Below are 26,337 nucleotides of genomic sequence, written 5' to 3'. Positions count from 1 at the left end.
TACATCATTAAGTGGAAACATACAGTATTTGTTTTTTATGACTAGTTTATTTCACTTAGCATACATAATAAGGTTCAGGGTTCATCCATATTGTAGCATGTGGCAGAATTTCCTTCCTTTTTGTTTTTTGTTTTTTTTTTCAACCTTTATTTATTTTTGGGACAGAGAGAGACAGAGCATGAACGGGGGAGGGGCAGAGAGAGAGGGAGACACAGAATCGGAAACAGGCTCCAGGCTCCGAGCCATCAGCCCAGAGCCTGACGCGGGGCTCGAACTCACGGACCGCAAGATCATGACCTGGCTGAAGTCGGATGCTTAACCGACTGCGCCACCCAGGCGCCCCAAAATTTCCTTCCTTTTAAAGGTTGAATAATACTCTGCTGTATGTATATACCACATTTTGTTTATTCACTCATCTGTCACTTGGATTTCTTTGACCTTTTGGATATTATGAATAATGTGGCTATGAATATGAATGTGCAGATAAGTCTTCAAGACTTTGCTTTCAATCTTTTTTTAAAAATTTTTTAATGTTTTATTTATTTTTGAGAGAAAGGGAGACAGAGCATGAGCAGTGCATGGGTAGAGAGAGAGAGAGACACAGAACCCAAAGCAGGCTCCAGGCTCTGAGCTGTCAGCACAGAGCCTGATGTGGGGCTCAAACTCACAGACCACGAGATCATGACCTGAGCTGAAGTTGGATGCTTAACTGACTGAGCCACCCAGGTGCCCCTGCTTTCAGTTTTTTTGGGGGTACATACCCAGAAGTGGAACTGCTAGATCATACAGTAATTCTATTTTTTAAATCTTTTTTTTTTTAACGTTTATTTATTTTTGAGACAGAGAGAGACAGAGCATGAACAGGGGAGGGGCAGAGAGAGAGGGAGACACAGAATCTGAAACAGGCTCCAGGCTCTGAGCAGTCAGCACAGAGCCCGACGCGGGGCTTGAACTCACGGACCGCGAGATCATGACCTGAGCCGAAGTCGGACGCTTAACCGACCGAGCCACCCAGGCGCCCCAAGTAATTCTATTTTTAATTAAAAAATTTTTAATGCTTATTTATTTTTGAGAGAGAGAGAGAGCACGTGTGAACAAATGGGGGAGGGGAAGAGAGAGAAGGAGACACAGAATCCAAAGCAGGCTTCAGGCTCCAAGCTGTCAGCACAGAGCTTGTCATGAAGCTCCCACAAACTATGACATCATGACCTGAGGCTCAACTAAGCCACCCAGGCGCCCCTCTATTTTTAATTTTTTGAGGAACTTCCATTTTCCATAGTATTCCTTTTTACATTCCTTCTAGCAATACACAAAGATTACAATTTTTCTAGTCCTTGCCAACACTTACTTTCTGTTTTTTTGTTTTGTTCTGTTGTGTTTTTATTTTAATTACAGCCATCCTACTGTTGTGTTTTTATTTTAATAATGGCCATCTTACTGTTGTGTTTTTATTTTAATTACAGCTGTGAGGTGATATCTTATTGTGTTTTTTTTCAATATATGAAGTTTGTTGTCAAATTGGTTTCCATACAACACCTAGTGCTCATCCCAAAAGGTGCCCTCCTTAATACCCATCACCCATCCTCTCCTCCCTCCCACCCCCCATCAACCCTCAGTTTGTTCTCAGTTTTTAAGAGTCTCTTATGCTTTGGCTCTCTCCCACTCTAACCTCTTTTTTTTTTTTTTTTTTACCCCTTCCGCTCCCCCATGGGTTTCTGTTAAGTTCCTCAGGATCCACATAAGAGTGAAACCATATGGTATCTGTCTTTCTCTGTATGGCTTATTTCACTTAGCATCACACTCTCCAGTTCCATCCACGTTGCTACAAAGGGCCAGATTTCATTCTTTCTCATTGCCACGTAGTACTCCATTGTGTATATAAACCACAATTTTTTAATCCATTCATCAGTTGATGGACATTTAGGCTCTTTCCACAATTTGGCTATTGTTGAGAGTGCTGCTATAAACATTGGAGTACAAGTGCCCCTATGCATCAGTACTCCTGTATCCCTTGGGTAAATTCCTAGCAGTGCTATTGCTGGGTCATAGGGTAGGTCTATTTTTAATTTTTTGAGGAACCTCCACACTGTTTTCCAGAGCGGCTGCACCAGTTTGCATTCCCACCAACAGTGCAAGAGGGTTCCCGTTTCTCCACATCCTCTCCAGCATCTATAGTCTCCTGATTTGTTCATTTTGGCCACTCTGACTGGCGTGAGGTGATATCTGAGTGTGGTTTTGATTTGTATTTCCCTGATGAGGAGCGACGTTGAGCATCTTTTCATATGCCTGTTGGCCATCCGGATGTCTTCTTTAGAGAAGTGTCTATTCATGTTTTCTGCCCATTTCTTCACTGGGTTATTTGTTTTTTGGGTGTGGAGTTTGGTGAGCTCTTTATAGATTTTGGATACTAGCCCTTTGTCCGATATGTCATTTGCAAATATCTTTTCCCATTCTGTTGGTTGCCTTTTAGTTTTGTTGGTTGTTTCCTTTGCTGTGCAGAAGCTTTTTATCTTCATAAGGTCCCAGTAGTTCATTTTTGCTTTTAATTCCCTTGCCTTTGGGGATGTGTCAAGTAAGAAATTGCTACGACTGAGGTCAGAGAGGTCTTTTCCTGCTTTCTCCTCTAGGGTTTTGATGGTTTCCTGTCTCACATTCAAGTCCTTTATCCATTTTGAGTTTATTTTTGTGAATGGTGTGAGAAAGTGGTCTAGTTTCAATCTTCTGCATGTTGCTGTCCAGTTCTCCCAGCACCATTTGTTAAAGAGACTGTCTTTTTTCCATTGGATATTCTTTCCTGCTTTGTCAAAGATTAGTTGCCCATACGTTTCTTATTGTGTTTTTGATTTGCATTTCCCCAATGATTTGCTTAACATCTTTTCATGTACTTGTAAGTCATTTCTTCATCTTCTTTGGAGAGATGTCTATTCAAGTCCATTGCCCATTTTTGAATCGGGTTGTTTGTTTTTTGTTGTTGAGTGATAGCACTTCTTTATATATTCTGGATAGTAATGCTTTATCAGGTATATGATTTGCAAATATTTTCTCCTGTTCCATGGGTTGCCTTTTTACTCTGTTAATAGTGTACCTCAATGCACAAATATTTTTTATTGTTTTTTATTTTAATTCCAGTTGTTATATTAGTTTCAGTTGTACACTATAGGGATTCAACAACTCTAGACATTACTCGGTGCTTGTCATGATAAGTGTATTCTTTAACCCCCATCACCAATTTCACCCATTCCCCCATCCAGCTTCCTTCTGGTAACCATCAATTTGTCTATGGTTAAGAGTCTGTTTCTTGTTTTGTCTCTCTCTCTCTCTCTCTTTTTTGTTGCTTGTTTGTTTTGTTTCTTAAATTCCATATATGAGAGAAATCATGTGCTATTTATCTTTCTCTGACTGGCTTATTTTACTTAGCATTATGCTGTCTAGCTCCATCCATGTCATTGCAAATGGCAAACTTTCATTCTTTGTTATGGCTGAATGATATTCTATTGTGTACATATACCATATCTTCTTTATACATTCATTAGTCAATGGACACTTGGGCTGCTTCCATAATTTGACTATTGTAAATAATGCTGCTATAAACATAGAGGTGCATGTATCCCTTTGAATGAGTGTTTTTGTATTCTTTGGGTAAATATCTAGTAGTGCAATTTCTCGATCATAGTGTAGTTTTATTTTTAACTTTTTGAGGAAACACCATATTGTTTTTTCCACACTGACTGAACAGGTTTGCATTGCCACCAGCAGCACATGAGAGATCCTTTTTTTCCCACATCCTCACCAGTACTTGTTGCTTCTTGTGTTTTTGATTTTAGCCGTTCTGACAGGTGTGAGATGATAGTTCATTTTAGTTTTGATTTGCACTTCCTTGATGATGAGTGATGTTGAGCATCTTTTCATGTGTCTGTTGGCTATTTGTATGTCTTCTTTGGAGAAACGTCTGCTCATGTCTTCTGCCCATTTTAAAAAAAATGTTTATTTTTGAAAGATAGCATGAGCAGGAGAGAAGCAGAAGGAGGGGGACAGAGGATCTGAAGCAGGCTCTGTGCTGACAGCAGAGAGCCCGATGCGGGGCTCACTCACAGACTGAACCGTGGAATCATGACCTGAGTGCCCCCCATTGTTTACTTTTACTATCACACTTATCAAACTGGTTTAATTTTTGGCTCACCTGTTTCCTGTCTCTCCAGGTAGACTATAATGTGTGTGTGTGTGTGTGTGTGTGTGTGTGTGTATTTAAATTTTTATTTTTAGAGAGAGCAGGAGAGAGAGGCAGAGGCAGAGAGAGAAAGAGAATCTTAAGCAGGCTCCATACTTAGTGCAGAGCCCCACGCAGGGCTCTATTCCATGACCCTGTGATCATGACCTGAACCAAAACCAAGAGTCAGATGCTCAACTGATGCTCAACTGGAGGCAACCCTTCTCCAGATAGACTGTAAATTCCTTAATGGCATTGGCCCTATCCCTATCTTGTCAACTGCATGCTGCTCAAATTTGGTTAAACTGTTGACTGGGGATCTCCACCACCTTAGTTGCTTTGACCTTGAGTGAACTAAAACCTTTGGGCCTCAGTTTTCTGAGGTTTCTCAGGTTTCTAAGATTATTGTGATGATTAATTGAGATTATGTTTATGAAGTGCAGGTTGCTTACCAGTAAATGCTCAACAAAAATTAGCTGTTATTATCATCAACTTATTGAATTGATATTTCAAATTCTAACCAGTTGTATGACTTTGCACAAAACTCATAAACTCCCAGGACCTATTTTTGCTTCATTAAAATGAGGTGTTTGACCTGGATTATCCATGACAGTGGTTCTCAAACTAGGCTGCACATTGCAATCATCTGGGGAGCTTTAAAAATACTGATGTCTAGGTCCCTCCCCCCAAGATTCTGATTTAATTGGTGTGAGATACAATCTGGCATGGGTATTTTTTAAAAGCTCCCCTGGTGATTCTAATGTTCAGCCAGCATTGAGAACCACTGATCTAAAGTTTCTTCCAGATATAACACACTAGAAAGTTGAGCTGCCAAGATTCCTTGGAGGCAGGAGAATGGAATGTCTCCCAGCATTCTCCTGCTATCACCCTTTGTTAGTTTAGCAGGAAGTATTATTGGACAGGCTCACTTAGCTGGAACTCCAAGAGTGTTTGTGGGTTCCTGAGTGTTTAATACTTAGGAGCTCTGCTCCCTCCATCTGGAGAGACTTTGGAGACCAAGGCTCTGAGAAGGAGAAAAAAAAAATCAGCTCTTCCTTACCACACTGCTCTAAACCAAGGCCTAGAAGTCTCCCCTGGAGTGTTGTGCTATCGAGTCCTAGTCAGGCTAAAGAAGAGGGTAGAGGAAAGGATCATTGGTATTAAGTTAGTAGGGAAACTTGAGGCCCTGACTAGAAGGGGGTAGGGGCTGAGAGTTAACAAATACTCATTCCTTTACAGTGCTTTAACACCATATTCATATTCATACCCATTATTTGTTTGATTCCCATAGCAACCTTGAGGAATGCAGAGCAGGTATTATTGCCTCCATTTTGTAGAGGAGTAGAACAGGTCTCTGAATGGTTAAGGGCCTCACCAAAATTACACAGTAGATTAGCAGCAGAATCAGCATGACAGTCCCTGAACGCTGACTCTCCTTCCTGGACTCTCTTACTGTGTCTAGGAAGAAAACCTGCATACTCACTGTGAGATAGAAGAAAATACATGTTGTTCCCTTTTCCTGATTCCTGGTACAGAGCTCCGGAAACCCTTGTAATCCCTGGGTGATAGGACTGTCTTTTGTTCTAATGAGGTGACTCTCATAGAGTCATAAATGGCTCCTGGATGAGGGCTGATCACTGGAAAGACCAATCCATGATTAGAAGCTTAGAATTTTCAGCCCTTCCCTTCATTCTCTTACAAAGGGCAAGGAGCTAAAAATAGAATTGGTCAATCATGCCTACATGATTAAGCCTCCATAAAAATCCCCACAGTGTGGGGTTCAGAGAATCTCCAGGTTGGTGAATACAACACATCAATATACTGGGAGACAACTCCATGGAAATAAAAGCTCCTGTGTGTGGGAACCTCCCCAAACCTCTTCATCCAGCTGTTCATTTGTACCCTTTATCATGTCATTTAATAAACTAATAAACACAAGTAGGTGTTTGTTCTGGGAGTGGCTCTTTTTTTTTAAGATTTTATTTATTTTATTTTATTTTATTTTATTTCATTTTATTTGTTTTTTAAAGATTTTATTTTTGCAGGGCACTTGGGTGTCTCAGTTGGTTAAGCATCTGACTCTTGGTTTTGGCTCAGGTCATGATCTCACAGTTTGTGGGTTTGAGCCCTGTGTCAGGCTCTGAGCTGACAATGTGGAGCCTGGTTGGGATCCTCTTTCTCCCTCTCTCTACCCCTTCCCTGCTCGTGCTCTCTCTCTCTCTCTTTCTCAAAAGAAATAAACTTAGAAAAATTTTTATTTTTGGGGGTGCCTGAGTGGTTCAGTGGGTTGAGCACTGACTTGATTTCAGCTCTGGTCATGATCCTATGGTTTGTGAGTTTGAGCCCCACGTCTGGCTCTAGGCTGATAGTGAAGAACCTGCTTCGGATTCTCTCCCCCTCTCTCTGCACCTCCCCCCACCACACACACACCAAATGAATAAATAAACTTGAAAAAAAAAAGATTTTATTTGTAAGTAATCTCTACACCCAACTTAGGGCTCAAACCCACAACCCTGAGATCAAGAGTTGCAGGCTCCAATGACTGAGGTAACCAGGCACCCATGTGAGTGGCTCTTTTAACAAATAATTGAATCCAAGGGGGAAGAGGTCATGAGAACCTTTGATCTGTAGCTAAGTCAGACAGAAGTTATAGTAAGCTGGGCACCTATTACTTGTGACTGGCATTCGAAGTGGGGAGCCGTCTCATGAGACTGAGCCCTTACCCTGTGGGATCTGGACACTCTCAAGGCAAAGTGTCAGAACTGAGTTAAATTGTTGATACTCAGTTGTTACAGAGAATTGCTCACACATCTGGTTTCAGAAGCCTCGTGTGTGTGGTAGTGGTATGAGAGTAAAGGGGATGCAGAACTGGGAGGGACTTTCTAAAACACTTGGGTAGCTCAGAGGCCTTCCTGACTCCTTGGAATTAGAGCCAAGGTTCTCAATGGCCCAATTTGTGCTACAGGGAACAACTAAAATAACCCCTTCCAGTTGTGGCCCATCTACTCTGAGCATAGCAGTGTTCTCCAGGATTATTAGCAAACAACTTCAGTTTTATAAAGTTGGGGTGTTCAGGACTAGCTTTAAGGTATATTTAGTTACAGTGTCCAGTATGTTCAAGAACACTCAGAAGGGCTGTGTAGAGCAGTGTTAACCAAATGCTGGGTCTTAGACAAGAGTTGGCTCTTGGCTGCTGGTTCAAGATCAAACAACAAAGGAACAGAAAAGGGTATTGATTTTTTACTAAGCTCAGTTTACTTTAAATCCATGCCTTTTGGGGTGCCTGGGTGGCTCAGTCAGTTAAGCATACAACTCTTGATCTCAGTTCAGGTCATGATCTCATGGTTAATAAGATCAAGCCTCAAGTCAGGCTCTGTGCTGACAGCATGGAGCCTGCTTGGGATTCTCTTTCCTCCCTCTCTCTCTCTGCCCTTCCCCAGCTCATTTTCTCTTTCTCACTCTTTCAAAATAAGTAAATAAACTTAAAATAAAAAGAATACCTGCCTTTTTTAAAAAAAAATTTACATCCAAGTTAGTTAGCATATAGTGCAACAATGATTTCAGGAGTAGATTCCTTAATGCCGCTTACCCATTTAGCCCATCCGCCCTCCCCCAACCCCTCCAGCAACCCTGTTTGTTCTCTATATTTAAGAGTCTCCTATGTTTTGTCCCCTTCCCTGTTTTTATATTATTTTTCTTCCCTTCCCTTATGTTCATCTGTTTTATGTCTTACATTCCTCATATGAGTGAAGTCATATGGTATTTGTCTTTGTGACTGACTAGTTTCCCTTAGCATAATACCATCTGAGTTCTATCCACGTAGCTGCAAATGGCAAGATTTCATCCTATTTGATTGCCGAGTAATACTCCATTGTATAGATATACCACATCTTCTTTATCCGTTCATCCATCAATGGACAGTTGAAGAAGCCCTGCCTTTTATTCTGAGATTACGTTTTTCCTATTTCCTACTTTTTTGGTGTTAAAATTGCCTTTCATGAAATAGTAATGATAGTAGATGGCAGTTTATTTTAATGTCCTGAATGGCATAATCCAAAGATGACCACCCTATGGGAACCCCCAAAATTGCTTTTGAAATATTACTGAGTGAAGGAATCCAGGATCTGGTAACCACTTACCATTTCAGAGGGCCATGTGACCCCAATTCCTCAGAGGTGTGGGAGGCGGCAGAAAGAGCCTCACCTCGACAGTAGTGGTAAAACATCAAACAGTAGAAGACTTAAAATGCCAGGATTTGGGCTTTGCCATTCATAAATTCATACAGAAAGAAAAGTACCATTGCTACTTATTTATTTATATAGTGCTTACTGGATGCCTGGCCCTGTCTCAAATGCTGTACAAATATGATCTCATTTAATCCTCATCAAGCCTATGAGGTAGACACTATTATTATCTCCACCTCCATTTTGAAGAGGAGAAAACTAAGACATGAGAGTATGAAGAAACCTGTCCAGGGTCACAGCTAGTTAGCTGCAGAGCCAGAAGTTGAAGCCAGAGTGTCTGGCTCAGGAATCCATTTTCTTAATCCCTACACCATGCTGCCTAGTTAGAAGCAATTTAAGACTTTTGTGGCTTGAAATGATCTATTTTTAGCCTCTGATTCCATAGACAGAAGCTGCCTGTGGACTAAGCTGCCTGGTCTGTATTGAGCTGCTGTCAGTGATCTCTTTTGAGGCCTTTCCACAACACCACTGGAAGAATCAGAATGGGCAAATGTCCTTTTACGGAGCACAAGACAACAGCGGCAAAGTCAATGAACTTTGGATAAGATCAGTAAGACCTTGTAGCTTGGAACCTGAGTCCATGCAAAGGCCTTCTGAGAGGTCCTCCAGAGCCTGGACTGGTAGTTTTCAAACACATTAAAAAAAAATTTTTTTTTAACGTTTATTCATTTTTGAGAGACAGAGACAGAGCTCGAGTGGGGGAGGGGCAGAGAGAGAGAGAGAGAGAGAGAGAATCCCAAGTAAGCTCCTTGCTGTCAGCACAGAGCCTGACTAGGGGCTCGAACTCACAAACTGTGAGATCATGACCTGAGCTGAAATCAAGAGTCAGACACTTAACTGACTGAGCCACTCAGGTGCCCCAGAGGTGTTCCATTTTAAGTCCAACAACTTATCACTTATTTAGGTGGACATTTAGACTCCAAGGTTGGAACAGTTGGCAACATATCAGATCTATCTGGAAACAGATTGTACTAGTGTCTGGCTCAGGTTCCTGCTCCAAGAGATGCTTAGGACTTCACAAGGTAGAGCACAAGGATGAAAGAATGAGAGCTCTGGTGTGCTCCCCCCGCTCCCCCCGCCCCCCATTTTTAAAAATAATTTAATCAAGACACAACCTCGTAGAAGGCATTAAAATAAAATCCACTCACAATCCTACCACACATTCATTTAGTTATTAATTAACTTATCTAAAAAAATATATGGAATCCCCAATCCCCACTGTACCAGCACCTACCTGGGCTAGGTAGGCGTTGTATCCCTTCTCAGTGGACAAGATGGATACTGTCCATGCCCTCCTGGAGCTTACAGCCTAATGAGCAGGCAGATATTAAAGACATATTCACACAAAAACTTCTTTAATTGTGATTGTGGGAAGGGAAGGGAACTGGAGAGATGGGGAAGTAAAGGACAGCATGAAAGAAAATACCAGGGTAAAGAGAGTGGTAAGACCTCTCCAAGTAACATTTGAGCTAACACCTAAAAGATGAATAGGGTTCAAAAGGTGAAAAGAGCTTTTCATGCAGAGGAAACAGTATAAGCAAGGACATGTGGACCAGGAACTGAAAAGTGGCCATATGGAAGGAGCCCAGTGGACACGGAGGAAATGGTCCTATATAAATATGTGTTCAATTCCTTTAAAATTTTTTTGGGGTCGCCTGGGTGGCTGGTCGGTTAGGCATCCAACTCTTGCTTTTGGCTCAAAATCTTGTGGTTGGGGGGGTTCCAGCCTGCATGGGCCTCTGTGCTGGTGGTGTGGAGCCTGCTTGGGATTCTGTCTCCCTCTTGCTCTGCCCCTCCCCTGCTTGCTCTCTATCTCTCTCTCAAAATAAATTTAAAAATAAATTAAAAAAAAATTTTTTTTTTAATTTTCACTGTGGTAAAATATATATAACAGAATTTGCCATTTTAAACTTTTAAAACATTTAAAAATGACGCCTGGGTGGCTCAGTTGGTTAAGCGTCCTGACTCTTGATTTTGGCTCAGGTCATGATTTCCAGGTTCCTGAGATGCAGCCCCACATCAGGCTCTGTGCTGACATAGTGGAGCCTTCTTGGGATTCTCTTTCTCCCTCTCTCTCTTTCCGTACTCTGCTTGTGCTCACTCTCTCTCAAAAGAAATAAATAAACATTTAAACATTTTAATGGCATTAGGTACATTTATAGTGTTGTGCAACCATCAGCACTGCCTTTTCTTCTTCCTTCCTTCCTTTCCACAGGGAAAATAACTTTATTTTCATCAGGAGCGTGGGCAGATGTCTAGTCTCAGACCTTCTGGAATTGCTTTTTGGTACCAGTGGCCTTCATGACTTTGAACACATTGAATCGCACAGTCTTGCTCAAGGACCTGCACTTACCCACTGTGACTATGTCATCAATTTGGACGTCTCTGAAGCAGGGGGACAGGTGCACAGACATGTTCTTGTGGGTTTCTCAAAGTGGTTGTACTTTGATATGTAGTGGAGGTAGTCTTGGAAGATGACAGTGGTCCTCTGCGTCTTCATCTTGGTCACCATGCCAAACAGAACCTGCCCTCTGATGGAGACATTACTGGTAAAGAGGCTTTTCTTAATGATCTAGGTGCCCTCACTGGTCTCCTTGGGCATCCTGAAGCCTAGACCAGTGTTTTTGTAGTATTGAGGGAGCATCTCCTTGCCAGTTTCTCCAAGCAGAACCCTTTTGTTATTTTGAAAGATGATTGGCTGCTTTTGGTAGGCACACTCTGTCTGAATGTCTGCCGTCTTCCTGACTGCCTGAAAAAGGTACCACTGTCTATTTGCAAAACTCTTTTTTTCCATGATCCAAATGGAAACTCTGTCCCCATTAAGTAATAACTCCCCTGCCAGCCCCCAGTAATCTCTAATCTACTTTCTGTCTGTATGAATTTGCCTGTTCTAGATAGTTCGCATAAGTGAAATCACATAGTATTTGTCCTTTTGTGTTTGGCTTATTTTACTTGGCATAATGTTTTCAAGGTTCATCCAGGTTGTAGCAGGTACCAGAACTTCATGCATTCTTATGGCTGAATAACATTCCTTTGTATGTATGTACCACATTTTGTTTATCCATTCATGTATTAATGGACTCTTGGGTTGCTTCCACTTTTTAGCTACTGTAAATTATGCTACTATGAACATCAGTATAAAGGTGTCTGTTTGAGTCCCTATTTTCAATCTTTTTGGATATATACCCAGAAGTGGAATTGTTGGATCGTAAGGTAATTCTATGTTTAGCTTTCTGAGGAACCACCAAGCTGTTTTCCATAGAGGCTGTACCGTTTTACATTTCTACCAGAAATGCAAGAGTGTTCTAGTTTCTGTACATCCTTGTCAACACTTGTTATGTTGCTTTTTTTCCCTTTTAACTTTAGCTATCCTCATAGGTATGAAGTAGCACATCTGTGTATTTGATTCTGACTCTTCTGTCTCCTCTGGAATCCATCTCTCCTGAAACTCTGAAGCTCTTAGGCATCTGGAATATAATGACCTGCCTTTATGTTTTACCCAAGCGTCTAATTACCTAAATAGATGTTCAGCAACTCTGGGGTAAAGTGTGGATAGGGGATCTCCAGTATTTACCACCTGGTAGATGTTCAGTAAATGAAATGATTGTCATAGAACTTGCAGATCTTGTCTTTCTCAATAATAAAAAGAAAATTATTTCTTTTTTTTTAGAAATAGTTTTATTTATTTATTTATTTATTTATTTGAGAGAGAGAAAGAGAGAGAACGAGCATAAGTGGGGGAGGGGCAGAGGGAGAGAGGAACAGAGGATCCGAAGCAGGCTGGGTGCTGACAGCAGCAAGCCCCATGCGGGGCTCAAACTCATGAACTGAGAGATCATGACTTGAGCCGAAGTCCAACGCTGAACCAACTGAACCACCCAGGTGCCCCTAAATGAAATAATTTTCATAAATGCCTGAGACGATTGGTTGATTACATTCCATTCATTTAAACTGCAGAGCTGATCCGTGCAACTCCTCCACTTTATGGCCTCAATTACTCTCCAACACACTTAGGGTAAGATAATCATTTATCTGGTCTATGGTGCCCTGCAAGGTCTGATCCTGCCTCTTTCCAGGTCCTTTTTTTTTTTTTTTTTTTTTTTTTTGCCACTTTCTCCTTTTCTCTCTGCATTTTCTCTCTAGGCTTCAGATAATTTTATACATACACAGGTTCATCCCTACTTTCAGGCCTTTGTATCTACTGGTCCCTCTTTCAGGAATCCTCACTCCTCCAAGCAAGCCCCTCTCTCTTTTTAGTTGAAGTCCTACTCATCCTTCAGGTCTCAGGTGAGATGTTATTTCCTTAGGGAAAGTTTCTTTCCTGACCCTCTCCCTACCCCAAAACCTAGCCCCTATTTTGTTTTCCCTCATCGCATCTTTTACTTTTCCTGCATATCACTTCCCTAAAATTGTGATAAAATAATTATTCATTTAAAGCTCATCTTTCCAAGCAGTCAGAAACCTCCTGCAGAGACCCACGTCTCTATTGATCAGTATTAGGCACAGAGTAGAAGCTCACTGCATGTTTTTGAATAAATGTAGGTCCTTCTAAGTCTTACATGGATGTCCCATCTCTCAAATTGGACTAGAAATAGACATTTCTAGCTAGACTAAACATTTTATGGTTGTCTTCTTCCATAATGCCTGTACTGGCACTTATCATGGTAAGTGCTGATCCTATGCCATTAGATAAAGAAGGATGAAAAACAGAGGAGACAAATGAGGTGGCTGATTGGATCTAAGATTGAACACTTCCTGGGACAAAGAGTTTTGGGCAGCAGGAGGTTGTTTCTAGGCCCCAGGCCAGGGTGTTAAGCAATGTTTGCATTTCTCTGAGAGTTTCTACCAAGGAGCAGAAAACTGATGAGTAACCTGTGAATGCTTTTATGGTATTCTGGGGAAAATAGTATTAATCAGAGGGGTGGGACAGCCATGTGGGTGCTGGGCAGGAAGTTTGGTGAGAGGCCATCCAAGGCCACAGTAGAATGGCCTCTCTTTTTAAGCACTCACTGCCCAGGCCCTTCAGCCCATGCCAAGTTAGAGATCACAGGCAAGCCACTTAAGGCTCCTTTGCTTCCTCAGGCTCCCCACTCTTCTGTTAGAAGGTTCAGTTCTTTCATACTTGGTATGGCTTGTCTTACTCCAGAAGGAGTCATAAGGCCAAATGCCCTGTCCTTTTCCTTTCTTCTGCAATTAAAAAAAATAATAATTTCTGGTTACAAAAACAATACATGAATACACTTATCTTCAGAAACAGTAAAACTAAATTAAACTCCCCTTGAACTTTACCCCCAATCTTGGCCCCTTACCCCATCTTTAGAGATAGAGATAGCTTTTTTTTTTTAAGAGAGAATTTTTTTTAAGTTTATTTATTTATTTTGACACACACACACACACACACACACACACACAAGTGGGGGAGGAGCAGAATCCTAAGAGGGAGAGAATCCCAAGCAGGCTCTGCGCTGTCAGCACAGAACCCAACGTGGGGCTCTACCTCATGAACTGTGAGATCATGACCTGAACGGAACTCAAGAGTCTGATGCTTAACTGACAGCCACCCAGGCACCCCTAGAGATAACTTCTGATGAGTTTGGCATGTAGCCTTATAACCTGTTTTAAAAATCTTTTACAAATTTAATGTGTGATTGTCTTAGTTTGGGGTGCTATAATAGTATACCAGTCACTTAGTAGCCTATAAAATTCCTCACAGTTCTAGAGGCTGGGAAGTCCAAGAGCAAGGCACCAGCAGATTTGGTGAAGGCTTGTTTCCTGGTTCAGAGACAGCTGTCTTCTTACTTTGTCCTTACAGAGCAGAGAAGGTAGGAAGTTTTCTGGGGTCTCTTTTATAAGGGCACTCATTCCATTTATGAGGACTCTGCCCTCATGACCTAATTACCTTTCAATGGCCCCACCTTTACACACCATCACATGAGGCATTAGGTTTCATCATCTGAATTTAGAAGGGGATACAAACATTGTCTATAGCAATGTTGGTAAGAGATAATGGTATTTATGTCTATTTTAACATTTTATTTTGAAAATAATTTTAGTTTACAGGAGAGTTGCAAAGTGTTTTAACATTTTATTTTGAAATAATTTTAGATATACAGAAGAGTTGCAAAGATCTTAACAGAAAGTTCCAGTATACCTTCACTCAGCCTCTCCTAATGTTAACAGGTTCCATAACTCTGGTTTAATGGTCAAAACTAAGAAATTAACACTGGTACAATATACTATTAAATTATAAACTTTGTTAAAACTTTACCAGTTTTTCCACTAATGTGTTTTTATGGTTCCAGGATCCAACATTGCATTTAGTTTTCTCTTTAGCTTCCTCCAACCTGTGACAGTTCTCAGTCTTTCCTTGACTTCCATGACCCTAACACTTTTTTTTTAAAGGCTTCCATTTTTTTTAAGTTCATTTATTTATTTACTTTTAAGTAATCTCTGCACCCAACATGGGGCTCGAACTCTTGACCCTGAGATTAAGAGTTACATGCTCTCCCACCTGAGCCAGCCAGGCACCCCCACCTTAATCCTTTTGAATAGTCCAGGTCAGGTATTTTGTAGAATATCCCTTGATTTGGGTTTGTCTGATGATTTTTCATAATTAGACTGAAGTTATCTATTTTGAGGAAGAGTTTTTAAAAATATCAATATAATATACATATTATATATCATGCTGCAACTTGCTGCTTACATTCAGCTATAGGATTTTGAGATAAATCTATATTAACATATAGATCAAGGTCACTTCTTTTAAATCCTCTATAGAATTCCATTATGAGCATTCTACATTTTATTTAGCCACTCCCCTAATGATGGGCATTAAGGCTGATTCCACATTTTCTTTCTTTAAATTTAATTTTTAAAAAATTTTAAAAGTTTATTTAACTTTAAATATTTTTTATTCTTTTAAAGTTTATTTAACTTTATTTATTTAACTTTAAATATTTTTTATTTTTTAAGTTTATTTAACTTTTTTCTGTTAGCACAGAGCCTGATGTAGGGCTGGATCTCATGAACAGTAAAATCACGACCTGAGCTGAAATCAAAAGTTGGACGCTCAACTGACTGAGCCACCCCAGCACCCTCACATTTTCTTTTTTAACAATACCATAGTAATTATCCTTATACACACCTCCATATTACATACAGTTAGATAAGTAGAAGTGGTATTGCTGAGACATGGATTTAATAGATGTTGTTCAGTTGCCCTCTAAAGTGGAGGTGCCAATTTATATTCTTTTGATATTATGAAGATTGAAAATTGTTGCCAATCTCAGTTTTAATTTCCATTTCCTTGGTTGCCAGTGAGATAGTATTTTTTTGTGTGTTTGTTAGCAATTTGTATTTTCTGTGAACTGCCTATTTATATTATTTGCCCATTTTTCTAGTAGATTTTTCTTCTTATTGATTTGTTAAGAATCCTTTGTATGTTCCAGATACAAATCCTTTGTTTTATATATTACAAATTTTTTCTTAGTCAGTTATGTCTTAAGTTTGTTTCCCAATTTTTTTTTTTAATTTTTTTTTTCAACGTTTATTTATTTTTGGGACAGAGAGAGACAGAGCATGAACGGGGGAGGGGCAGAGAGAGAGGGAGACACAGAATCGGAAACAGGCTCCAGGCTCCGAGCCATCAGCCCAGAGCCTGACGCGGGGCTCGAACTCACGGACTGCGAGATCGTGACCTGGCTGAAGTCGGACGCTTAACCGACTGCGCCACCCAGGCGCCCCATGTTTCCCAATTTTTAAAGTTATTACATGTCTCTGATTTTTAAAATTACTTGTTCTGATTTTTTTTGGAAACACAGTTCTCGATGATAAAAGTAGTATAAACAATGTAGAAAACCTGGGAAATTTATGGAAAAGTATAAAGAAGAAAAGAAACCACCCTGAGTAACATACTTATATATTTCCTTTTAGTTTGTGTGTGTTTGTGTGTGTGCACTTTTTCTTGCTGTTGGATTTTATATACATATATATATGTGTGTGTGTGTGTATGCATATATACGTATATATATACATATACACACACACACACATATATATGCATGCATTTTATTTGCTCAGTGGGATGGTCTTTAGACAGAAATCCTGACCTTTTTCCAAAAACACTTGGTTTAAAGATGGTATTAGATGAACTTCCAACTCCTATTCCTTTTTCTCACATAATCCTGAAAAATCTAGTAGGTGAGAGGTCCAAGGCCTGTCCTCAGCTGACCTGAATTGAAGTTGGCTCAAAAACCACCAGAGAGGTAAAAAAAAATGCTCCAGCAGAGCAGAGCAGTTATTTAAAAGTCTTGAAGGTTTTAGTTGATGGCAAGCGCAATGAGTCAATAGTGCGGAAGCCAAGAACTTCACTGTGTGAATTGGAAGGCAGTAAGTCCTATAAGGAGGAAGTTAGGGGACTGCTTTGCTCTGATGGTACTACAAACATTTGATTCCGTTTTGGGTGATATACTCTACAGGAGCCACATTCAAACCTACTAGGTTCATGAGAATGAGGACAAAGACCTCCCCTCCCCCAGTAAAGGGAGATACTGGTCCAGAACAAAAGAAGACCTTGGGCAGAAATCTTCAAGTATCTGAAAAGTAGAAGTCAAAGAGAGATTAGACCGGTTTGTTCTCTGAGGCTCCCAAGGGATAGGACTTGGGCCAGAAAGTAGAGGCTTCAGAAACACTTTATTACCGTTGTCAGCGCTGCTGAGGAATGCATTGCTCTGGAAATAGTGGGCTTTCTGTCACTTGGGGTCTTCTTTAGAATTGGTGGTGGGTCAATACAAACATTTATTGAGTGCTGTGTGCCAGGACTGTGCTAAGCACCTTCCCTCTACTATTTCATCCTGTAACACCTGTACGTACTATTGTTATCTGTTCCCGTATTATAGATGAGGGAACTAGGTAGTGAGGTCAGGTAATTTGCCCAAGGTCACACAATTTGTAAGCGGTGGAACTGGAATTCCAGCCTGTTCTGACAAACTCCAAAGCTAGTGCTTTTAATTGTCAATGGGATTCAAGGGTGCTATGGGGGTCTGGACCAGAGTGGCTTTGAGGTCCATTCGACCAGAAGATTCTGTGACTGGGAAAAAGGGTACCCCATCCCTCTAAGGAAAAGCGTTGGAGCATTGGCCAAGGCTAGGTAGCCCCGGGCCTTGCTGAGGGGCGGGGCACAAGGCCAAGGGATGCAGACCTAAAAGACATGTAAGGATTGTCAACACGCGTTACCCCACAGCTCGGCAACAACTGATGTTCTGTTGTTTGTGAATCTAGCAAACCTGAGCGCTAGAGCCCGAGGCGCGCGCGCCAGCATCGCGGCTCCTCTCTGCCAGAGCAGCTAGGGAGCGTCGTGGCGACCGGGTTATGCGGCAGAGCTGGGGAAAGAACAGCGCGCCGGTCCCTGGCAGGGCGCGAGCTGGGGGCGGTGCCAGGGCGGCGGGGGCGGGGAAGGCGCGCGCCGAGGCGGCTGCGGCAGTTGCGCGCTAGGATTGCTGCCGTGCGGCGGGGCCGGTGAGTGCGGCTGGACCCGCGGGAGGGCGGGGAGGGAGCGGGCGAGCGAGCCAGCAAGCACGCGAGGGAGGGTGCGTGTCCGAGCGCGCGACTTGGGACCGGGGACCGGGGGCCACCGCCTGCCCCTGCCCCACCCGGGCCGCTGCGCCCCTCCCAGCGCTCGCCTGCGTGTCTGAGGGCTCGGCGCCCGCGTCCCCGCACGGCGTTCCCACCCCCCGGCAGCTCGCCCCTGCCTCAGATTGGCCCCTACCTCCGCGTCGCGGCGACGCCCCCAGCCTCACGTCACGCCCGCGCCATTGTTTCCATGCCTTCGGCTCGTCGGGACTCGCCTTACCCTCGGAGCGCGGCCCTTCGTCTCCTCAGAGCCAGCCTCGTCGTGTCACGTCCTGTTCCCCCGCTTTCCTCACGCTGGTGGCAGCCCCCACCCCGCCTCAGGCGGATACCTCTTTACTCAGTTCTGCTTATTTTTCCGGCCGACGCCGGCTTTCGCCGTCCTCGCCAGAGGCCAGCGTTTCCGCCCTCTTGATGGGCCTCAACCCCTGCGCTTTCGGGGTGGACCCCAGGGAGCTAGCGGACAGCTGTGGAAGGAGGCGAGGTTGACAGCGTTTTAGCAAGACCCGCCGGAAATTGCCAGCTTGATAGCCCACATGCCAGTTCTGTCCTTGCAGTGCTTCTTGGAAAGCTCACCGCGAATCGCAAACCGCCGCAAAAACCATGCTGGTTCTTTCCAAAGGGCTTCCAAGTCCGGGGTCAGCTGTCCGGTGGCGGTCCGTTCCTTTCCTTTTCTGGGGATCCCTGAAGCTGGTGATAGTCGAGAGGGGAGATGCACATCAGAGGCCTGAACCATTAGTCGTTAAGCATAACGTTTGGGGGGTTTGACGTCAGTAGGCCTCAGCTTTTAAAAGCAGTCGGTAGAGCTTGGTGTCAGATTTGGTTTTTTCCAGTGCGGTCGGCCCCGTTAGGTTTGAGGGATGTATTGCAAAGTACAGTGCTCTGCAGTGACTAGTCACTTTATAGGGTTGTTTGTGTCCGGATGCAGAGAGGTTCTTGGTTGAACTCTACTTGTTTCATAATGGCTGGACACTGTTCATTTTGCCTCTTCAGAGAGCAGGTGCAATTTCTGCTAACTAACTTGAAGGGAGGAATGTTGAAACAGTACCATTTACCATGGAAACTTAATGTGATTTAGGTCTTCTTGAAAATTACTAGGACATTTTTCTTTCCTAATTTAAGTTTTTTAAAGTAGGCTCCACGCCCAAAGTGGGGTTTGTACTCAAAACCCTGAGATCAAGAGTCACTTGCTCTCCCACTGAGCCAGCTAGGCTCCCCTACTGAGACACTTTTCAGTAATGGTTAGAATTTATCTAGATGAAGACGTCCAGGCCTGTAGAGGTTAAGTTCCAAAGGACACAGCTAGTCAGTAATTAAAATGAGAACTCCATAGGCCAGTGCTAGCACACACAGACTTTATTTCTGAAATTCATTTCTTTTGCAATATAAGCCACTACAATTTCGGCTCTTTATAGGTTGCTGCATTTACTGTCATTAACCTAGAATTTAGTAATCAGTCTGTAAAATGAGAGGGCTGAAGGAGATGTTCTGCAAGGTTTTGGTCAGTTCCACGATTTGATTCCATGTATGAAAATTTGTAATTAGCTACAAGTTTCCAAAAGTTTGTAATTGTGGGGAGATTTATGTAGAGAGGTATTATGTATCTGCAAGCCTTACTACTGACATCAGGTGTATCTTCCTAAAGGAAACCAGTTGACAGTGGGATGTTAGGAGGAGGGATGTTCATTCATCTGTCTCTCTAGGCTGTTTCTGCTGTTTCATGGGGGAAAGAAAGCTCTCATAACATGTTTGTTTTAATACATCTTTTCATTGCTCTTAACAAAAAGCTTAATTCAGTGAAATACTGAGGAACAAAAAACAAACCCCAACCTTTTCATACTATTTATGACTGTGTTCTTTTCCAGTTCCTCATCTAAGCATTGTTTTTATGTAGTTTATTATTTTTTTAGTTTTTTAACGTTTTATTTATTTTTGAGAGACAGAGACAGAGTGTGAGCAGGGGAATGGAAGAGAGAAAGGGAGACACGGAATCCGAAGCAGGTTCCAGGCTCTGAGCTGTCAGCACAGAGCCTGACTTGGTGCTCAGACTCACCAGCCATGAGATGATGACCTGAGCTGAAGTCCGGTGCTTAACTGGCTGAGCCACCCAGGCGCCCCCTGTTTTTATGTAGTTTAAATTACTATGTACGTATTTTTTTAAAGCTTATTTATTTTGAGAGAGAGACCCCGAGAATGGGGGAGGGGTAGACAGAGAGAGGGAGAGAAAGAATCCCAAGCAGGCTCTACACTGCCAGTGCAGAGCCTGATACAGGGCTTGAACCCATGAAACTGTGAGATCATGATCTGAGCTGAAACCAAGAGTCAGTTGCTTAACTGAGTGAGCCACCCACATGTCCCTGTACATACTGCTTTTAATTTTGCATTTACCCATATTTCTGAGATGGCCGTGTATCTGAAGAATTCATCTACTTTTCATTTGTAGAGGCTCTATAACATGCTTTTATAGCAAGTAGTCAACACTGTCCGGCATATAGTCTCTCAGTAAATTTTTGTTGAAGGAATGTAGTATTTTGAACCACTTAACATCTATGAAAACAAAATGTTAAATATCACAGGGCATATGTGAAGTGACATTTGAGCAATAAAGGCAGTCAGTGCTTTGAGCCAGTAAACAGCATCACATATGTTTGAGGGCCTAGTTTTTGGAGTCTGGGTTTGAGACCTGGCTTGCAACTTACCATCTCTGCAACCTTGGAAAACAGCCTCACTCAGTTTCTCTCACCACCAAAAAGGAGAAAATAGAACAAATTTCACAGGGTTGTGTGGGGGTTAAATGGGATAATTCCGTTGAAGCAATACTAGCATACATTAAATTCTCTATAAATGTTAGCTGTTACTGTTTATTGTTGAAAGTGGGAAGATTACTGCATGTTTGTGGGATCAGGGAATAGATAAAGATGGTGACACAAGAGTAAGAAGATGCAAAAGTGGATGTAGTGAGGGTTTAATGAATAGGTTGCTCTCACTAAAACAAAGTGGTAGAGTAATAGTATGAGATAAGGCTGGAGAGAGAATTTCTGGTAAGCTGTTTTATAAGATATGCAACATGGGTTTCTTGCAATAGAGCAGAATTAATGAAATAAGCTAACCTTTTTTAATGAGTGGTTGGTGTTCGCTTTGTTTTTTAGGTTCAGACCAAAAAAAGTTCTTTGCTTTAAGGAAGTTGATTACAGATTGTTACAGATTGCCAAATTCCTTGTCATTTGAAACAGCATGTCTTATATATGACTTTTGAAATTTGGTTGCGTTTTGTGATTGGTTACCAGAGCTTATGGTGGCTGTCCTTCATTGAGTTCCTTCCTTTCTTCCTCTTTCCCTCTTTTTTCTTTTTTAAAGTTTATTTATTTATTTTGAGAGAGAGAGAGAGAGACACAGCATGTGAATGGGTGAGGGGCAGAGAGAGAGGGAGAGAGCGAATATCAAGCAGGCTCTATACTGCCAGTGCAGAGCCTGACATGGGGCTAGAACCCACGACTGTGATATCATGACCTGAGCTGAAGTCAAGAGTCGGATGCTTAACTCACTGAGCTACCCACGTGCCCCCTCCTTCTTTCTCTCTTAAATGGAAAACAACTTCTTAGCAAGCCCCCCCCCCCCAAAAAAAAAACCCCAGTAAAAATGGCAAAATTGCCAGCAGAGCAGAAAAACTGCCCTCTTTTTGGGTAGAGCACAGAACCAGAAGGTTTAAATTGACTTGGAGAGCGCTGAATTATTTGTTCCTACCTTTTGTGTGTATCTTGATTGGGAAGCAATATCAAGAGTGTAAGATGGAAAAGCCTGCTATGTCAGGATCTGCTTGGAAAGAGAAAACTGAAGTCTGAAACTTAATGGATAAAACAAACAAAAACAAAAATATATGGTTTGTTGGGAATTAGTATGTTTCCATTTCAGACGTCCAGTGGCATATATGTTTTAAAAGCTCCTTGGTTCAGTTTAATGGGGTTTCTTTAATGTTAAAATTTATTTTAAAATATGAAATACTTTTATATTTCAAATGTTTTTAAACATACAGAAAAGCATGTAATGATCACCTTGTAGGCCATCATATTTACTTTGTTTAGTTTTCTCTCTTTTTTTAGTTTATTTATTTAGAGAGAGAGCAGGTGTGAGAGAGCACGGGAGGGACAGAGAGAGAGGGAGAGAGAATCCCAAGCAAGCTCTGAGCTGTCAGCACGGAGCCCGATGTGGGGCTTGAATTCCTGAGCCATGAGATCATGACCTGAGCCAAAACCAAGAATCTGACACCTAACTGATTGAGCCACCCAGACACCCCTGTATATTTTTTTTCTATTTTCTAATTGTGTGTTTTCTTTTTTCAATATAAATTTTTCAAAGGGATAAAACTACAGATACAGCTGAGGCCTGTATGTATCCTTGTTGATCCTGTTTCCCTCTCTTGCCTTCTCTTGCCCACTTCTAAAGGTAAAGATGGTCATGAATTCAGTAATTATCATTCCCATTATGTTTTTTTTTACTTTTACTAATATGTATATATCCGTAAAAGTACATACACTCTTATGTTTATACATATGATTCTGCAGCATGGTTTTTTTGTTCAGCATTGTTTTTGGTATGTGTGCATGTGGATACATAAGTCTTTACTAGTTCATTTTAGTTGCCCTATAGTATTGCATTATATGAATAAACCAGTTTGTGGATTTTTAGGTATTTCTGATTTTTTTTGAAGTGAAGTTTAATTTTATTGAATAGTATATAATACAGCTTTTTAATCATAAAGTATAATGAGAATTCCACTATGAACCTGTCACCTTTGGTATTTCTTCAAGGGAGTAAATCCGTAATTTCTACACAGTATCACTTTAAAACAATAAATCCCGATTCCTATTTAGAATAAAGCAAGAACCTAGCTATGGGACCTAAAGTTTATAGCAAAACAATAAAATATTATCTTTATTTATTTTATTTATTTTTATTAATTATTTTTTAAAATTTACATCCAAGTTAGTTAACACATAATGTAATAATGATTTCAGGAGTAGAATTTAGTGCTTCATCACTTACATGTTAACACCCAGTGTTCATTCATCCCAACAAATGTCCTCTTTAGTGCCCCTTGCCCATTTAGCCATCTTCCCACCCAGAACGCCCCCCAGCAACCTCTAGTTTGTTCTCTGTATTTAAGATTTTTTTGCTATTATTAATGAAGCATAAACATTCTTGGATTGTCATCTTATTTACATATGTGAGAATTCTAAGCTTAGGGAAATCTTAGGTTGTAGAATATGAAGATCTTCAACTTTGTTAGATAATGCCAAATTATTTTCCAGAATACTAAATCCAAAATCTTAGCAGATTGTGGGAGTTCCCAGTTTGCAATATCCTTACACTGATATTGTTTAGAGGTTTAAATTTTAAAACAAATAAAATTTCATTTTAATTTGCCTTTCCCTGATTATAAGTGAGATTGAGCTTCTTTACATCCATTTATTATAAGGTTTCCTCTTCTGTGAATTGCTGTTTATAGATTTCTCTTGGCTTGTTTACTTTTCCATCATTAGTTCCTAGCTCTCTTTATTTACTAATCCTTTCTCATTTGTGGTGTTGCAGATACCTTCTCAGTGTTTAATCTCTTTTCCTGTGCAGAAATTTTAAATTTTTATTCCAACTTTTTATTTGCAATAAATTTCAATATAGAAAAGTGCAATAATGTTCAATGAATTTGTCTTTCATTTGGATTCACCAGTTAACATTATGCCACGTTTTTTCATTTATACATTTTTTCCTGAACGTTTTGTTTTTTAATGTTTATTTATTTTGAGAGAGAGAGAGCAGGGGAGGGGCAGAGAGGGAGAGAATCCAAGCAGACTCTGTCAGCGCAGAGCCCGATGTGGGGCCGGATGTGGGACCCAATGCGGGGCTTGATCTCATGAACTGTGAGATCATGACACTTAACTAAGTGAGACAGTCAGGTGCTCCCTGAACCATTTAAAAGTAAGTCGCAGACATCATGACACTTCATTCCTCAAATGATCTACTTGAATACCCTAAAAACAAAGATGTCCCGTAAAACTACACATTTAACATGGAGGTAACATTATTATCTAATACATGGAGGATATTAAAAATTTCACAGGAAAAAATAGTTTCAGAGCGGTTCCAATAATGACCTTTATAGTATTCTTCAACCAAATTCATTGGTGCCCGGATCTAGTCTGAGATCACGAATTAATTGCATTTAGTTGCCATGTCCCTTTAATTATTTTTAATCCACTGCAGGTTCCCAGCTTTTTGTTTGTTTTCTAAACATAGATGTATTTGAAGAGTCCAGGCCAGTTGTTTTGTAGAACAAAGCTGTAATAAAAGTTAGGTGAATGTGTTCTCTCAGAGTATCTTCTTATACTGTACTCACCCTTCTTGTGATGACATGAGATGATAAAGTGCCCACAAGATGAGATGAAGTGAATGGCATAGGCATTGTGAAGTAACCTTAAGCTACTATTGATCTTCCGACTATAACAGAAGGAGGATCATCTGCTTCTGGAGGTTGCAGTTGACACCAGATAACTGAAACCACGGAAAGGAAAACCACTAATAAAGGGAGACCACTGGACTACATTGTGCAGAGGCTGCAAATATTAAACATCATGGGCTCTAGCATTATAAATAATTATTAAGCACTATGTGTCAGCTGGTGTTCTTAGCACCTTGCACTTATTAATGTATTGAATCCTTGTTCCAAATCTGGCCATTTTGAAGTGGAGGAAAGAAACTGAAGTGATTGTGTAATTTGCTCAGTCATAGAGCTAGTTAAATTAGTGTTGGAGGCAGATTTTGAATCCAGACGTTGTGGCTCTAGAATGTATGCTCTTCATCATAAGAATTCTGTGATGTTGGTGAAATTATTTAACTTCCCAATGCTGTTTTCTTCTTTGTATAATGAAGATAATAGCACCTGACTCATATGGTGGTTGTGAGAAGTCAGATGAAATATGTATAGTGCTTAGAATAATACATGAAAAAATGTGAATGCTTAGTAAATGTTAGCTGTTATGTTAGAATTATTAAGGCATTGAACTTATGTATCTCTGGATTTTTACCAAATAAGCAGACTAATCCATAAATGAATTTATAAACCAAAAAGTGAAAATACTGTGATGATTATTTCTGCCTTTCTGATTTTTATCTTTTTTTTTTTTTTCGTGAGAGTTAAGATTACAGCTAGAACAAAGTTGAACGATGAGCCAGGAACTCATGGGTAAAATAATTCGTTCTTTTTGAAATCAAACAATTTTTTACCTCCTTTTTAAAAGAATGTTCAAGAATTAAAAAAAAAAAAAAAAAAAAAAGAATGTTCAAGAATTATTATTAAAGGTGCAAAGAATTGTATATTGGCTCAATGTAAAAAATGTCAGGCTTAGTTACCTTTATGCTTTTGAAAGACCTTAGTTAATTATAGCAATATTTTATTTTTTATTTATTTATTTTTTTAATTTTTTTTTCAACGTTTATTTATTTTTGGGACAGAGAGAGACAGAGCATGAACGGGGGAGGGGGAGAGAGAGAAAGACACAGAATCGGAAACAGGCTCCAGGCTCTAAGCCATCAGCCCAGAGCCCGACGCAGGGCTCGAACTCACAGACCGTGAGATCGTGACCTGGCTGAAGTTGGACGCTTAACCGACTGCGCCACCCAGGCGCCCCAATTATAGCAATATTTTAAAGAAATAGATGGCATACTACATATCCTCAAGCACATTCATTTAAAATGTCTTCTTTACATGCTTTCTTTTTCTTTGTGTCAATAACCATGTTATTGTTGAAGGTCTAGTGTTACTCAAAACATTGTTAGAAGAAACTTTCATATGTTGATATAGAACAAAAATACTGTATGGTGTGTGATATGTCTCAAGTAACAGAATTCCAGGAGTAGCAGTGGTAGAATGTTTAGGAGAACATAACAAAATTCAGGTCTCCCTTGTATATTTAGGAACTTTAGGAACATGTGAAGTAAATTTGTATTTTCCAGTTCGTTTCAGACTAGAAATTGGAGCATATTATTGCTTGAGGAAGAACAGATTGTCAAGGCAACAGGTACTGCATTTCTCACTTGACAAGATCTCTTCTCAGTTTTGTTATTTTCCATCAGAGAACAAAGAAGCTTTTGTTCCAAGGCCTGATGTCGAAATGTTAGCAAAATATTACGTTAATCAAGCCAAGAATCTTATGCGTTTCTGAACCAAAAGTAAGATTTCACAAAGACTGTTTTAGAGCGTTAAAA

At 40.7% G+C, this 26,337-nt stretch overlaps 2 protein-coding genes and 1 pseudogene across 5 annotated transcripts in view; 1 reads left to right on the top strand and 2 right to left on the bottom strand.

The window, feature by feature from the left end:
* The window catches only part of INA (internexin neuronal intermediate filament protein alpha), a 63,144-nt gene extending 44,847 nt beyond the window's left edge, over positions 1 to 18,297 (bottom strand). The window contains exon 1 of one of the 2 annotated variants that reach the window (XM_047073395.1): positions 18,218 to 18,297. The gene's annotated coding sequence lies outside the window, so the exon portion shown is untranslated. The remainder of the gene's footprint in view (positions 1 to 18,217) is intronic. The other variant, XM_047073394.1, reaches the window with a different exon arrangement.
* LOC124507114 (40S ribosomal protein S11-like) lies at positions 10,612 to 12,160 on the bottom strand (annotated as a pseudogene).
* NT5C2 (5'-nucleotidase, cytosolic II) overlaps positions 17,909 to 26,337 on the top strand; it is a 102,092-nt gene continuing 93,663 nt past the window's right edge. The window contains exon 1 of one of the 3 annotated variants that reach the window (XM_047073390.1): positions 17,909 to 17,967. The gene's annotated coding sequence lies outside the window, so the exon portion shown is untranslated. Of the gene's footprint in view, positions 17,968 to 22,408; positions 22,522 to 26,337 lie in introns of those variants that run through there. The other 2 variants (XM_047073392.1, XM_047073391.1) reach the window with 2 other exon arrangements.

Source organism: Lynx rufus, unplaced genomic scaffold (assembly GCF_022079265.1).
Source record: "Lynx rufus isolate CCGP_SWC_20201006 ecotype Redwood Valley unplaced genomic scaffold, mLynRuf1.p SCAF_11, whole genome shotgun sequence".
Taxonomy (NCBI): domain Eukaryota; kingdom Metazoa; phylum Chordata; class Mammalia; order Carnivora; family Felidae; genus Lynx; species Lynx rufus.
This window is presented reverse-complemented; position numbering and strand designations above follow the sequence as displayed.